At 45.0% G+C, this 13,768-nt stretch overlaps 1 protein-coding gene across 7 annotated transcripts in view; it reads right to left on the reverse strand.

The window, feature by feature from the left end:
• Positions 1–13,768, reverse strand: part of ZMAT4 (zinc finger matrin-type 4) — a 198,937-nt gene that overhangs the window by 57,836 nt on the left and 127,333 nt on the right. The gene's annotated exons all lie outside the window — the stretch shown is intronic.

Genomic DNA, 13,768 nt, shown 5'->3' on the forward strand with positions numbered 1-13,768 from the left:
GCTCTACATAACTGAATGGTATGGCTTGGAAATCTACTATTTCCCTTAAAACAGAAATGTTAGGGCGCTTAGGCAGCATGAAACTGTTCCTCAATTATCTGCATTACACCAGCTCAGAAAGTAAAGCTTCTTTTAGTTGTAGTTACATGGTTTATTATAAAACTTTACCTGTTAAAATGTTCTTAGTAAAACTGCTACTTATATATAAACATACTGGTGAAGAATAATCAAAAGTAGTAATCAAAGAGCATAACCTTAAATAAATACTTTGCCTCAGTCTTTAATAAGGCTAATGAGGAGCTTAGGGATGATGGAAGGATGACAAATGGGAATGAGGATATGGAGGTAGATATTACCACATCCGAGGTAGAAGCCAATCTCGAACAGCTTAAAGGGACAAAATCGGAGGGCCCAGATAATCTTCATCAAGAATATTAAAGGAACTGGCACATGAAATTGCAAGCCCATTAGCAAGAATTTTTAATGAATCACTGAACTCAGGGGTTGTACCATACGACTGGAGAATTGCTAACATAGTTCCTATTTTTAAGAAAGGGAAAAAAAGTGATCCGAGTAACAATAGGCCTGTTAGTTTGACATCTGTAGTATGTAAGGTCTTGGAAAAAATTTTGAAGGAGAAAATAATTAAGGACATTGAGGTCAATGGTAATTGAGACAAATTACAACATGGTTTTACAAAAGGTAGATCGTGCCAAACCAACCTGATCTCCTTCTTTGAGAAGGTAACAGATTATTTAGACAAAGGAAATGCAGTAGATCTAATTTACCTCGATTTCAGTAAGGCATTTGACATGGTTTCACATGGGGAATTATTAGTCAAATTGGAAAAGATGGAGATCAATATGAAAATTGAAAGGTGGATAAGAAACTGGTTAAAGGGGAGACTACAATGGGTCGTACTGAAGGGTTAACTGTCAGGCTGGAAGGAGGTTATTAGTGGAGTTCCTCAGGGATCAGTTTTGGGACCAATCTTATTTAACCTTTTTATTACTGACCTTGGCACAAAAAGTGGGAATGTGCTAATAAAGTTTGCGGATGACACAAAGCTGGGAGGTATTGCTAACACAGAGAAGGACCTGGATATCATACAGGAAGATCTGGATGACCTTGTAAACTGGAGTAATAGTAATAGTGTTAGGCCTGAATAAAGATATTGCAGACAAAACCAGGTATGCCAACCTGACCAAAGTCAGGCTAACAGAGGTTTTTGGGTAATTCCTGAGTGGAAAACACTGAGAGGCAGCAGCATGTCTCACAAGCGCTGGGAAAAAGTGAGATAAGGGAGAGGCTGCATTCCTGGTATAGTACCAACTGTGCTGTGTTAGGAACAGTTCCTTTGAAGAACTGATAAGAAATCCCAGCCTTCCTGTTTTCACTCCTTGGTTCAGTTCTCTGTCTTTTTTAACTCCCCTACATTCCTAACGTCTGGTGCTTGCTAAGATATTGTTAATCACCTAATGCTGTAAAACATGTATACCTAAAGTGTCTAGTTTCTAGTTGTTAGAAGAAGGGGGTGGGTTGCTCCAGTGAATAATTTATGACGCAACGGAACTGTCTATATAGGCTTATACTAAGATGCAAAGAGCAGGCTGGTTCTCTCAGGAGACGAGCTGCTCTCTATTGATGCGTGCACTTGCCAATAAAGAGCTTTTGATTGGACCTTGCTGGTGTTGCCTGTCTCTTTCGCGGTCAGACAACGAACTTTGCCGTCTGGGTTAGAGTCCCTAACAATAGGATGAAATTTAATAGTGAAAAGTGCAAGGTCATGCATTTAGGGATTAATACTAAGAATTTTAGTTATAAATTGGGGACACATCAGTTAGAAGTAACAGAGGAGGAGAAGGATCTCGGAGTATTGGTTGATCACAGGATGACTATGAGCTGCCAATGTGATATGGCCGTTAAAAAATCTAATGCAGTTTTAGGATGCATCAGGCGAGGCATTTCCAGCAAAGATAAGGAGATGTTAGTACCGTTACATAAGGCAATGGTGAGACCTCATCTGGAATACTGTGTGCAGTTCTGGTCTCCCATATTTAAGAAGCATGAATTCAGACTGGAACAGGTTCAGAGACAGGCTACTAGGATGATCCGAGGAATGGAAAACTGTCTTATGACAGGAGACTCAAAGAGCTTGGCTTGTTTAGCCTAAGCTAAAGAAGGTTGAGAGGGGATATGATTGCTCTTTATAAATATATCAGAGGGATTAATATTAGAGAGGGAGAGGAATTATTTAAACTTAGCACCAATGTGGACACAAGAACAAATGGGTATAAACTGGACACTACGAAGTTTAGACTTGAAATTAGATGAAGGTTTCTAACCATTAGAGGAGTGAAGTTCTGGAATAGCCTTCCAAGGGCAGTAGTGGGGGCAAAAGACATACCTGGCTTTAAGACAAAGCTTGATAAGTTTATGGAAGGGATGGTATGATGGGATAGCCTAATTTTGGCAATTAATTTTGGCAACTGATCTTTGATTATCAGCAGGTAAGTATGCTCAGTGGTCTGTGATGGGATGTTGGATGGGATGGGATCTGAGCTACTGCAGAGAATCCTTTCCTGGGTGCTGGCAGGTGAGTCTTGCCCACATGCTCAGAGTTTAACTGATCACCATATTTGGGATCGGGAAGGAATTTTCCTCCAGGGCAGATTGGCAGAGGCCCTAGAGATTTTTTGCCTTCCTCTGCAGCGTGGGGCACGGGTCACTTGCTGGAGGATTCTCTGCAGCTTGAGGTCTTCAAACCACAATTTGAAGACTTCAATAACTCAGACGTAGGTTAGGGGTTTGTTATAGAAGTGGATGGGTAAGATTCTGTGGCCTGCATTGTGCAGGAGGTCAGACTAGATGATCATAATGGTCCCTTCTGACCTTTGAGTCTATGAGTCTATATAACCTTATGTATGGACATTCCATGTATAAAACCAAACATTTCTCAGGGTAGCAAAATTGTTAGGTTTATAATCATCTGAACATTCTTGTTCTCAGTTTGTTTGGTTTTAGAAAATAATAGAAAAAAAAAGAAGAATTTTAAAATGCCACAAATAAAGACAGTATTCAGGAGTCAATTCCCTCTCTCAAAGATCTTAATACACTATTAATAGGTGCCATCGACATGTCAACCTTCCGGATTAGCCCCTCAGTCCTCTTTAAAGTCACCAGAAGGCAGTCTACTTTTGAAAAAGTGATCCTAATTCAAAAGGTTTGAAAAGAAAAACAGATCATTAGTCCTAAAGCAGTACAGAAGCAGCATGTGTTTGCTGTGGTCTCTCTGCTGAATTTAGTACAGCTGATAAAAGAAAAAATAAGTTACAATAAAAAGGTAAACATTGTGATGCTGTTGGAATGCCAGAATAAACATTTATTATTACTTAATATGCACACCTAGCTCACATATTCTTTTAATGTGGTTTTCCATTTTTAGATTTTAAATAAAATGTCTAATATCAGAATAGTTACTTAAAACTATGCTCTCAGGAAATATGCATCTTGGGATAAAAGTAGGAAAATGTGCACTCTAAAAATCAGTTTGAGAGCTCTTCTTTTGATCAAAAGGTTTCACTGCTATTCTAGCTCTAATGAGATTGCAGCTGTCAGGAGTGACAAAGTGATGAAACAACTTCATTATTTGAGTCTGCGAAGTTCCTCAGTGAGCAAAATAATGATATATTTAGACACCTAATTATGACCTGAACCCTCTGTAATCTCCCCCAGGGTTCAAGAGTGTTAACACAAGTTGCAAATTTCAGCAGACCAGTAAGTGAAAGGATCTCTATTAGCTTTCCTTAAGGAAATCGTATCTTGCCTCTAATGTTACTTACAACCTTATCAATTTTCAGGGTTTTATAAGAGTCTATTATTTTTTATTGGCAATGGCAAAGGTATTGGATTTTCATTACCTGAATTACAGTTGATTCTGAAACACAGTTCTCCTACTTCCTAAGCCCTGATTAGGGAAGCACTTAGGAAGAGAAAAATATCCTAGACTGATACCTCATATGTGTTGGCAAGAGCGATACACTACAAAGTATTAACAAAATGAGCTCCTTTGGGCATTAGGGTTAACAAAATTATTATATAATTGACTCTTCTGTGGAGACATTTATTCTCCTCTTTGTATTGGCTAACAAGCTTTCCACTTACTCTGGTTCAATTTATTTCATTCCACAAAGTGATGGTGTTGTCTATTCCCTGTATAGCTATTGTTTCTCTGGTATAGTTAGAAACAAGATAAAGGGTAGTTCTGCTAAATAAAACTGTCTCCCCTTCCCACATCCATTGTTTGTCTTAGACTGTTCGCTCTTTGGGGCAAAGTCCGTGCGCTTGAAGATTGCCTAGCACAATGCAGCCCTAATCCTGACTACAGCTTTTAGGTGCTTCTCCAGTACAAATAATAAATGGGAACACTAGCTACCCTTACTCTCAAGCTAATACAACTCACTGATTTTATTCTATCTTATCCATTCACACTGTGTGCTGGGGGTTCAGAAAGGAACTTCGGACTGGCTGGGGTAAATCCACCCCAGCTCTGCTCCGGGTAGCCCAGAGCAGCCTCCTTGGGGGGAGCTGCTGGCAGGGCCATTCTCCCGACTGCTGCCCAGGGCCACTTGTTTGGCACAATAGCCCCAGGCAAATTCCCCTATTCCCTTCTGGACAGGAGCCCACGTCACTGGGGAGAGCTCTGGGTGCTCTAGGGAGAAATCCTCAGAGTAAAATCCTGGGGCATGGCAGCCTCTGCCTCAAGTACCACCCCGGAACAGGCTGCGCCACAACAGGGGGCCTGTCTCACTGCCCCCTTCACTCACCCATGAAAAGGAGCATTGTCTCTCTCGGTAGCAAACGCAAACCTTTTTATTCACATGATATGTCACAATCTGCAGATGCCTCCTGATAAATGCACTTCCTCCCAAAGCAAAACAAGGTTACAACACAGCAGTTCCTCTCTCCCAGGCAAAGGTCACCATTCCCAGGTCACCCACCCAAGAGCCATTCTGAGCCGGCTCCAGGGCCCCTCTCCAGGCCCCACCCTGAGGGTACATCTGCACTACAGGATTATTCCAATTTTACATAAACTGGTTTTGTAAAACAGATTGTATAAAGTCGAGTGCACGCAGCCACACTAGGCACATTAATTCGGCGGTGTGCGTCCATGTACTGAGGCTAGTGTCAATTTCCGGAGCATTGCACTGTGGGTAGCTATTCCGAAGCTATCCCATAGTTCCCGCAGTTTCCCCCGCCCCTTGGAATTCTGGGTTGAGATCCCAGTGCCTGATGGGGCAAAAAACATTGTCGCGGGTGGTTCTGGGTACAGCCTCACCCCTCCCTCCATGAAAGCAGCAGACAACCGTTTCGCGCCTTTTTTCATGGGTAAACTGTGCAGACGCCATAGCACGGCAAGCATGGACCCTGCTCAGATCAATACCGCAATTGTGGACGTTGTAAACACCTCGCGCATTCTCGTGCAGTCTATGGTGAACCAGGACCTGCAAATCCAGACGAGGAGGAGGAGGCGGCTACGGCAGCGCGGCAACGAGAGTGATGAGGACATGGACACAGAATTCCCTCAAACTGCGGGCCCCTGCGCTTTGGAGATCCTGCTGGTAATGGGGCAGGTTCTAGCCATTGAATGCTGATTTTGGGCCCGGGAAACAAGCACAGACTGGTGGGACCGCATAGTTTTGCAGGTGTGGGACGATTCGCAGTAGCTGTGAAACTTTTGCATGCGTAAGGGCACTTTCATGGAACTTTGTGACTTGCTGCCAAGATGAGACCAGCCCTCACAGTAGAGAAGTGAGTGGCAATAAGCCCTCTAGAAGCTTGCAATGCCAGACAGCTACCGGTCAGTCGGGAATCAATTTGGAGTGGGAAAATCTACTGTGGGGGCTGCTGTGATGCAAGTAGCCAAAGCAATCATTAAGCTGCTGCTGCTACGAAAGGTTGTGACTTTGGGAAACGTACAGATCATAGTGGATGGCTTTGCTGCAATGGGATTCCCTAACTGTGGTGGGGCGACAGATGGAACACACATCCCTATCTTGGCACTGGAGCACCAGGGCACCCAGTATGTAAACCGCAAGGGTACTCTTCAAAGGTGCTGCAAGCACTGGTGGATCACAAGGGACATTTCACCAACATCCACGTGGGATGGCCAGGAAGGGTTCATGACGCTCGCATCTTCAGGAACACTACTCTGTTTAAATGGCTGAAGCAAGGGAATTACTTCCCAGACCAGAAAATAACAGTTGGGGATGTTGAAATGCCTGTAGTTATCCTGGGTGACCCAGCCTACCCCTTGATGCCATGGCTCATGAAGCCATACACAGGCAGCCTGGACAGTAGTCAGGAGCTGTTCAACTACAGGCTGAGCAAGTGCAGAATGGTGGTAGAATGTGCATTTGGCCATTTAAAGGCGCGCTGGTGCACATTACTGACTCGATCAGACCTCAGCCAAACCAATGTCCCCTTTGTTATTGCTGCTTGCTGTGTGATCCACAATCTCTGTGAGAGTAAGGGGGAGACCTTTATGGCGGGGTGGGAGGCTGAGGCAAATCACCTGGCTGCTGATTACGTGCAGCCAGACACCAGGGCGATTAGAAAAGCACACCAGGAAGCGGTGCGCATCAGAGAAGCTTTGAAAATGAGTTTCATCACAGGCCAGGGTACGGTGTAACTGTTGTGTTTGTTTCCCCTTTGATGAACCCATCCCCCCCTTGATTGACTCAGTCCCTGTAAGCAACCCACCTTCTCCCTTCGATTACAGCTTGCTTAAGGAAATAAAGTCACTATCATTTAAAAATCATGTATTCTTTATTAAAAAGTCATTATAAAAAGAGGGAGAGAACTGACAAGGTATCCCGGGTGTGGTTTGGGAGGAGGATAGGATGGAAGGAAAAGGCCACTAAAAACATTTCAATGTAATGACAGCCTTTTGGTTGGGGGATCCACGGGAGTGGAGTGGGTGGGTGCACGAAGCCTTCCCCCATGCGTTCTTACGCGTCTGGGTGAGGATGACATAGAACATGATGAGTGGTGAAGGTGATTACACAGGGGCTGCAACAGCATTCTGTGACCCCGCTGCTCTTCCTGAAGCTCCACCAGACGTTGGAGGATGTCAGTTTGATCATGCAGCAGCCCCAGCATTGCATCCCATCACTGCTGATCTTCCTGCCTACACCTCTGATCTTCCTGCCCCCACCTCTCATCTGGAGCATCTCTCCTATCCTCACGTTGGTCCCTCCTGTCCTCATGTTCATTGGCATCTTTCCTGTAATTTGATACCACGTCCTTCCACTCATTCAGATGAGCTCTTTCATTTCGGGTCACTTCCATGATTTCCGAGAACATTTCGTCTTGCATCTTCTTTTTCCTCCACCTTATCTGAGATAGCCTTCGGGATGGAGTAGGGAGGCTTGAAAAATGTGCAGCTGCATGAGGGAGGGAAAAAAGGGAGAGAAGTATTTAAAAAGATACATTTTACAGAACAATGGTTATACTCTTTCACAGTGAACAACACTATTCACCTTACATAGCACATGTGATTTCACTACAAGGTCGCATTTTGCATCTTAATATTGAGTGCCTGCGGCTCTGGTGTTACAGATCTCACAGACGCAGGCCCGGGTATCAGAATTCAGCTTGCATGTGGCCATGGTAAGCCATTGTGTTTCGGCTTCTGCAGCCTTCATATACACAGTGCCCTCCTTTCCCAAATACCAAGCAAATCCCATCCAGTGATGCTTCTTTCCTGTTAACATGCAGCAGCAGAAACCACCACCCCCTCCAATTCTGTCGGATGATCGCTTTACCCTCCCCCCACTGCGTATCATGGAAGATCACTGCTAATCACCCCCCTTCCCCTCCCTACCACGTGGCTGGTAGCAGGGAAGATCCCTGATAGCCAAACGCGAAAAAGCTCAGCGCTATTCCCCTCCTCCCCTCCCCCCGCTTGGCTACGTGCAAGGAAGGATTTCTTTTAAGCAACAGGCAAACAGCCCAGTAGGAATGGCCATCTCTGTCCCCTTACTTAAATTCCTGAATTTCAACCAGGCTACCATGAATGGTATCACTCTCCTGAGGATAACACAGCGAGATAAAGAATGGATGTTTCTTGAATGCTAGCAATCACCGGGATCATACACAGCTAGGTTTTGTCATGCAATGATACCCGATTACTTGCTACATGCATGGCATGGTAAAGTGTCCTACCATGGTGGATGGAATAAGTCTGCCTTGCCCAGAAACCTTCTGCAAAGGCTTTTGGAGTACCTCCAGGAGCGCTTCATGGAGATGTCCCTGGAGGATTTCCGCTCTATCCCCAGACATGTTAACACACTTTTCCAATAACTGTACTGGCCGCGAATGCATCCCAAGTCCTCAGGGCGAATCAATCATTAAAAAACTCTTGCTTTTAAACCATGTTTTATATTTACAAAGGTACACTCACCAGAGGTCGCTTCCATGGCTTCACTGTCTGGGCTAGTGGCTTGGGAGGGCTGGGAGGGTAATTCCATCTGGTGAGAAAAAGCTCCTGGCTGTTGGGGCTAACAGAGTGCTCTGTGCTCTCTGCAAGCTCGTCCTCTTCCTCCTCATCATCTTCCCCATCCACAGAATCCTCAGCCATGGCTGAGGTTACCACCTCCACCTCGGAATCCAGGGACAGGGGTGGGGTAGTGGTGGTGGACCCCCCTAGAACTGCATGCAGCTCAGCATAGAAGTGGCATGTTTTTGGCTCTGCCCAGGACCTTCCGTTTGCTTCTTTGCTTTTCTGGTAGGCTTGTCTGAGCTCCTTAACTTTCACTCTGCACTGCACTGAGTCCCTGGTGTGGCCTTTCTCCATCATAGCCTTGGAAATTTTTTCAAATATTTTTTCATTTCGTCTGTTGGAATGGAGTTCTGTTAGCACAGAATCCTCTCCCCATACAGCGATCAGATCCAGCACCTCCCATGCGGTCCATGCTGGAGCTCTTTTTCGATTCTCAGGAGACTGCATTGTTACCTGTGCTGATGAGCTCTGCGTGGTCACCTGTGCTGATCAGCTCTCCATGCTGGCCAAACAGGAAATGAAATTCAAAAGTTCACGGGGCTTTTCCTGTCTGCCTGGCCAGTGCATCCGAGTTCAGATTGCTGTCCAGAGCGGTCACAGTGGTGCACTGTGGGATACTGCATGGAGGCCAATACCGTTGATTTTCGGCCACAGTAACCCTAATTCGATATGGTAATACCGATTTTAGCGCTACTCCTCTCGTTGGGGAGGAGTACAGAAACTGATTTAAAGAGCCCTTTATATCGATATAAAGGGCCTCGTTGTGTGGATGAGTACAGCGTTAAATCGGTTTAATGCTGCTAAAATCGGTTTAAACACGTAGTGTAGACCAGGCCTGACAGTGCCAAGACCCACTTCTCTCCCACAAGTGTTCTCCGGTAGCTGGATCTAGCATGAAAATCCATGCAAAAGGACTAAACCCCTCTCAGCGGTGTTACCCAGCAGTGAAGAAAACAAGCTGGGTGCCAACAGTACCTCGTTTACAGGGAAAAGTACTCAGACTCATAGGTATGTCAGATTCACAGACTCAAGATGGGCAAGTACTTGGATGGGAGAAGTCCGTGGGAGGTGGGATGGGGACAAAAACAAAGACTAGAAGTGTGTGTTAGAATATAGTAGATGGCACTTTTCCCTCTGAGTCAGTATGGACCCAAAAGGTCAGGTATGCTTCTGGGGGAGCTCTCTTTCAGAAAAGTCATCAAACAGAGCTTCTGATCATTAAAGCTCCCAAGATAATTTTTGCAAGAGCAGGGGTATTACATTTGGTGTTCCAGCCCATGTTCACATCAGGTGATGAGGAACAGAACTTTGGCAGCAGAGCTGGTAGAAAAAATTCAGATTTTGGTGAAACAGTACACACTTTTTCAATTCTATTTTTATTGATGAATTTCTGCTGTTTTCAACCAGCTCTGAATTATATCTCTGTAAATTTCCCTGAAGTTTCAGTTGCACACATTATTCTTAATTTTTGCCTCTAAACTTTGTTGGTGTTACTAAATGATTTAAACAGCTGCTACCTTCAATCCAGAGGTGACTCCATGTCTGAAATGACTTATGAACAGCCAGATATAGTTTATAAATTCTTTTGTCTCTCAAGCATATCAACAGTGCTAATTAAATTCTCATTATAGATATTTACATACAATGGCCCTCTCAGTAGGACAAAAAGTAAAAAGTAAGATTGCTTAATTTCAGCTCAAATGAATTTTTTTTGGGAAGTTTCATAATTTTTGGAGCATTTCTTAATGAGGGGACTATGAACAGTTTACCTGTTTGTGGAGATTTTGAATTCTAACTTCTTTTGTCCTATGAATTAAAAATGACTTTCATGCTAAAAGTTCAGTCTCACAGTACACCTGACTCCAGCATGAACAAATGCACACAATACATCTGCATGTTAAAACAAAGAATTAGAACATTATGAATAGATTCATAAATGTTAAGGCATTGTGATCATCTAATCTGACCTCCTGTATAACACAGACAAAGAATTTTATGCAAGTACTTCAGTACCGAACGAATTAACCTGTGTTTGACTACAACATATCTACCAGACAGGCATCCAGTCGTGATTTGAAGACATCAAGAGCTGGAGAATCCACCATCTCCCTTGGTATTTTGTTCCTATAGTACATTTCAACATACTGCTTTTAGAAGAGACAGTCCCTATAGCAGCAGATATTATGGTGTGCTCCAGGTGACTGCAAATGTTTTCATATGTATATCCTGCACTGTGCATTGCCATCCCTTTAGTTCCTAACTTTGCAGACAAAAAGATTTCATCAATCTCATGGGCGAAGTTTAACGCTGCAGTCTCTTTTAACCCCTCTGTTTATATGCCCTCTAAAGAACTTGCAGTTTTTAAACTTGAGAGAGTTCTGTTCAGCACACTTTTTTGATTTTCCATGTTTATATTCATCTGGGGATGAATGTCTGAGTCACAGTAGGATGAAAGTGAAGGAGAAGCAACTGACACATACAAACTAGTACTCTTACTGGTCTGAAGAGTGCTAACGTTGATGAATTTTTAAGGCTAAGCAGATTTGGGCCTGAATAATAGTTAGATGGGTGACCAAAGGAAAATACTTGGTGTTTTAGACTTGCAAGAGCACTGGCTCTGCTCGCCAATCTGAGATCGGGAAGGGTGGGCCGCTACAATGCCAGCTGAAGTCAACGGGGCCTGCAGGTGCTCAACACTTCTAAAATTGTATGTTTTATATCTCTTCTTAACAACATTATACTTTGAAAGGGTTTGTATTTGATGTTTCCCCCCACAAATCAATGACTGGGCTGTGCAGATATGTGCAGTTGTGGGATTTGGGTTTCATTCATTCACATCTTCTCTCTTTGGCGGAGACTCTAATGCAGTGGGTCTCAACCTTTCCAGGCTACCACACCCCTTTCAGGAGTCTGATTTCAAGTTTCACCTCACTTAAAAACTACTTGCTTACAAATCAGACATAAAAATACAGAAGTGTCAAGAGCATGCTATTACTGAAAACTTTCTTTCTTTCTCATTTTTACCATATAATTATCAAATACATCGATTTCAATATAAATATTGTACTTACATTTCAGAGTGATACCTCAGCCTGCTTTTCACTTGTGAGCCTTGTCTGAAGCCCAAGCCCCAGGCAGCAGGGCCGAAGCATGTAACTTAGCTTTGTGGGGCCTCCTGTGGTATGGGGCCCCAGGTAATTGCCCTGCTTGCCACCGCCAGTGACAGCCCTGCTCTTGCAATTCCCCCTAAACCTGGCCCGTGACCCACCTGGGGGCTGCAACCCGCAGGCTGAGAAACACTCATCTAGATGAGCTGAGTACCCCTGGAAGGCCTCGGCATACCCCTTGCGTAGACCCCTGGCTGAAAACCACTGGTCTAATGAGCATATGTGCTGATTCAATCTGCAGCCTGAGCTCTTTTGTTTAGAGAATGATAGCTGCTTGAATTGCTACAAGCCAATGATTTACTTCTGAGGGGATTAAAATAATCCTACTATTAAATGTTATTTTGCACTTTATTTTTTTCTCTCACAAAACACTAAGATTCATCCTGAGACAGAATAGATGGAAAGAGCCACTGGAGCCTGGAGTGGTCTCTCAGCCTTGGAGGACACTCAAAGTATCACTGAATAAAAGGGACCTACAGTCTAGAAAAAGGAGCAGAATACAGGTTTCTGGAACCGGTAGTTCCACCACCAGAGTCAGAGGTAGCAGTTTCAATAGGAAGGTTGAGATGTGCGTAGTTTAAGTCTTCCTGTAACCATTTAAATCTTCCATAAAAATAGAGAAAAAAGTCTCTGGGGGGCTATTCCTGGAGATGTTCTAGGAAAACTCCAGGGACAAATCTCAGTTATGTATTTGTGCCCTAGAACCTGGGGCCACCCACCCCATAGAGCACACAGTTACCAGCAGATTTTTGTATAAGCCTGCACTGAAATCACATTTGTTAATGCAATGTGAGTAATCCTCGGCAAATAGGCCTTGAGATGCTACTTCAAAAACAGCAACTGCTACACTGACAGCTGTCTGTACGTGACTCCTAGGACTCTCGAAAGCAGAATCTTTGAAGCAGCAATCTGGAGTATGAGAGAGATCCTCTGTTACATGGAGCACAAAGGAGCTGGTCTCCATTCCAGCAGAGAAATCTCAAAAGAAACTGGTTCTGCAGGGAGCCCTCATAAAAGCTGTATTTAAAGGGGAGTGCTTGAGAACTCCTGGAGAAGGATGGCCACTGCAGATTAATATATTCCTATTGCTTAGATTCATCAGATCAAGTATCTAGAAGACTTAATGAATACTTGAGTTATTCTTTCTGAGTGATTACTACAGCTGAAGAGCTCATTACTGTGATGCAGTAGGGACTGTCTGTGTGGGGAGTGGGAGAGCAGGGGAGGACTTTAGGGGATGGACGGTGCCAGGGCCTGTAACCTGAGCTAGGTAAGAGAGGGGAAAGGTCAACACCTTTGCCCAGGAAGGGGACAAAGGAAGGGAGTGGCAGGAGGGAAGCAGTTTGAGTTTGGGCTTGGGGCTGTGTGGGCGGAATTCAGGGTATCCTAGCTAGGATCCAAGCACCCTGAAAGCCCAGAAGGACTTGGTGGAGGGGTCCTGACTGTGCCTGCAAGCTCTGCTGTAACCTGTGTTCCTGTTGTCCAATAAACCTTCTGTTTTACTGGCTGGCCGAGAGTCACTGTGGGTCCCAGGAAGAGGGGTGCAGGCCCGGACTCCCCCACCCTCCGTGACAACTGGTGGCAGCGGCGGGATATACTGCACCCCGTGGACGGCGCTTCCTGCAGTAAGTGACTGGGGAGCAGTAAAACGAAGGGGTGATTAACCCCTGGGAGTGTGTGCCCAGTGAGAAGGACTTTGCAGTAACAGGGTCCCCCGGGGGATTGCAGCGAGCAGTCCCAGGGGCGGAGGAGTCTGCAGCTTGACCCTGGCAGAGAGGTGGTGACCTCACGAAGGGCTGGTGCACTAGGGGTCCCCCTGGAAACCGTGGGGAGCGGCGAGCACCCCGGCCTGTGAGTGGCCAGCAGGAAGATGTATGCCAAGCGGCGCAAGTGCGACCTGGTGGAGCTGTGCAAGCAGAGGGGGCTGCACCCAGGGAGGCTCAGGAAGGACCAGCTGATTGCCCAGCTGGAGGAGGGAGACCGCATGAATGAACGGAGCCCTGTCTCTGAGGGAAGCAGCTGAGCAGATGCAGCGCAG

Source organism: Gopherus evgoodei, chromosome 19, assembly GCF_007399415.2.
Source record: "Gopherus evgoodei ecotype Sinaloan lineage chromosome 19, rGopEvg1_v1.p, whole genome shotgun sequence".
Classification (NCBI taxonomy): domain Eukaryota; kingdom Metazoa; phylum Chordata; order Testudines; family Testudinidae; genus Gopherus; species Gopherus evgoodei.